This window comes from Pygoscelis adeliae, unplaced genomic scaffold (genome assembly GCF_000699105.1).
Source record: "Pygoscelis adeliae isolate BGI_AS28 unplaced genomic scaffold, ASM69910v1 Scaffold194, whole genome shotgun sequence".
Taxonomy (NCBI): domain Eukaryota; kingdom Metazoa; phylum Chordata; class Aves; order Sphenisciformes; family Spheniscidae; genus Pygoscelis; species Pygoscelis adeliae.
Window position 1 is genome coordinate 702,123 of NW_008824549.1, and position 3,094 is coordinate 705,216.

The window sequence follows — 3,094 nt, forward strand, 5'->3', positions numbered from 1 at the left end:
TCCCCGGTACCCTGCCTGCCGCGGCCGGTTGCGGGTGACTTCCTTGCCTCCGTTATTTGTGAAGGTAGGAGATGGCCAAGTCCTTGCGAAAGCCGTTCAGAAGGAGTCAGGCCAACTTGAAAGAACGAATAAAAGAGAGAAACAAGAAATGGACAGGGCTGGGGAAAGCCTACGAGCCCTCGTGCACAAGTGCCAACAGCACAAGTAAGATGCTTTGGTTGCCTGTGTCACAATTTGTCCGGTGCTCGTTCTTCCTAATTTCTGATGTGTACCAACAGATGGTTCTCTTGCAGCCAGCAGCCCTGTGCGACTGAAGAGCATCCAAGCCAACAACAGAGCCCTAGCTCTGGCTTTGCAGGAGGAGAAGCTCAAAGTGAGAGAAGCCCGAGACGCCTTTCTGTGTTTAAAGGGAGAGAATCAATGTCTGAAGTTTGAGATCTTTTATTTACAAACACTGCTCCAATCACAGCAAGTGCAGGCACCTGCTGAGGTATTTTGAACACTGTCTTTGTCTTGCAGTAATGGGGAGTGTCAGAATTGGCTCCAGATAAGCCTGAGGTCTCTTTCTGAACTTTAGTGACTCCTGACAAGTCAGTTAGCTACACAGGAGAGATCTTGTTGGGTTTCCCCCGGTTCTAGTCGTTAATACTTTCTATTCTTTGCTTCTCCTCTTTCTGTAAAGAGAGTCAGTGTTCTCCTTTTAATGGACAGTCTGTGACACCTGATTTATGTATAGTTCAGTTTTCTCATAACATGATTGAGAGATATGTATACATGGAGCTGAAAAGAGCTGCGCTAACATGGTTTGCACTGTTCCTCCGTTAGACAAGTGTGTCAGCCTTGTTTGGGCTCCCGTCTTCAGAAGCTGCTTGGAAATTACTGTAGTCAGTTGCTGGGCCAGAAAGGTCAGGGAGTTTGTGATGTGGTGGCACCCCACCTTCCCGTCTTTGGTCTGGACCTTTACTTCTGTCTGCCAGGGAGGCTTCTGTTTTCTGAGTTTCCCCCTCCAAGTACCTCCATTGCTTTCTTCCTGCAGACATCCACACAACTTGCCTGTGCAGGCGAAGGAGAGGGCTGGCTCTAAGCACGGCAGAATTTGGGTTTCTCTTCTCTTCTCTCCTGCTGCCAGTCATCTGAAGCCTTGCTCTCCTGGGGGCTATCAGTCTGTTTCAGCTGCTTAATCACAGTAAAACCTTTCTTGTCGGCAGAATGCGGGAACGTGTCCTTCAGTGCCTGTAACAATTCCTGTTGTCACTGGACAAGAACATTGTGTGTAAGTAGCACTGATTAATTTGTCTTGTCACTTCTCTTACAGTTTTCTTACAGTGAAGAGGGGGAGAGGTGGATGTAATGCAACAGAAATAATTTCTTGTCCTAAAAGCGATGTATTTTTCCCCTCCCTAGGGGAGCTCCACAACATATTGTGGAATGTAAAGAAATCCCCGAGAGTGAGACGAAGGCCACAGCAGATGACAATAAGCCAGCTGTCTGCATTTCAGAGAACTGCTGTGAATCTGCCAGTGCCGATGCCATAAAGGAATTAGACCCAGAGTGTGGTAAGGAAACCTACTGGGCATTCCTCCCTCCTGAAGTAAGGAGGAGGACTGTGTGCCCATAACTGCATCATGAATACTCCTTTGTAGTAACGGTGAGACAATACATGAGAATGGAGAAATTCCGTATGGTGGTAGCTGTGGTTGTACTAGCTGTGGTGAGGAGCAGACTTGAGCATCAGCAAAGGCTAAAGGTTTTGAGTGAAGATGCCTGGCAGAATGGGGAACGAATTTGCAAGGTCTGACTCTTGTATCCCTGCCTCCTAGTGACCTGATCTACTGAACAGCTGACTAGAGAAATCTGCTTTTCTGTGGCCTGTTAGTGTTTATGATGTGCTACTTTTTCAAAGCCTAATATTTGAAAAGGCTAATTGGAGAATAGGTATGAGCCGCAGCTCAAATTTCCTGGAGTCCCGCTGTTAGGATTCATGTTTTTCTGTGAGGAGAATACCCAAACTGTAGCCTCTTCCAGGATGCTTTCTGGAGACTATATTCACCTGAGTTTATCTTGGTGACCACACACTGGGTCTTGCAAATCTTTTTAGAAAATTCTGCAGTTGATCTGACTGATGGATTTAGAAAGTAAGCAAATCTTCTCTGGGTTGTTAATCTGTAGTTCAGTAGGACTCTTTGTTCTGAGTTGATTTTTTTTTTTTTTCCTTGTTAACATAGTGCCAGAGCTGCAGACTGTTTCTTCAAATGAAGAATGTGGACAATCTGGCAATGTGTTCCACAAAAGTATGTCCATCAGGCAGTGCTATTCAGAGATAAGGGCTCGTGCAGTGTGTCCTTAGGGTTTTGCCCTTCCAGAGATGCCTCATTCAACAAGAGCCTTTTCCAAACAGGAGGAAGTTAGACTTGGGGAAAGCTTAGGAGAACATAATGTTGAAAACACAAATCCCAGTATTTCTCAACAAAATCAGAGCATGGGCGAACCGGAGCTGGTGTTGAGGCAGGTAGATTCTGCAGGTGCTCAACTGAATTCAAACAGTGTGCCTGACCTGAGGGAAGTTGTATGTAAAAGGCTTTTGAGTAAGGAGGGAGCAGTATCAGGAGAGAAAGCTGGAAGGTGCTGGAGAAGCCTCCAGACCAAGCCTCGCACAAGTGAAGACTTTCCAAGGAAAGCCAGAGGTGCTGGCTGAGTCCTGCCATGGTAAGGGCCACACTTCTCAGAATGGACATCAGGTGACAGCTTTTTAATGGGAGAAGATGACTGACCCAGCTACCAGCGGGGCTGACACAGAAGGTGTATCTGAGTCCCGGCCACAAGTTGGGCAGTGTTGAGGATTCAAATGATGGCCTCCACATGCCTCATCACCATAAATCGCCCAGCAAGAGCGGCTCAGTGACCAGAATGGGTGCATGGGGAGAGCATGCAAGACCTGGATCTGAGATCTGGCAGAGCCCAAGCAGGAACTCCAGAATGAAAGAGAGGTGCACCATCCTACACCAAGGGCAAAGCTAGTTGGTAAGGGGAGTTTGGAAAGGGTTGTGTCCTGATCGATTTCTGTACTTCCTAGACTGTTGTTTTAGGGAAGTAG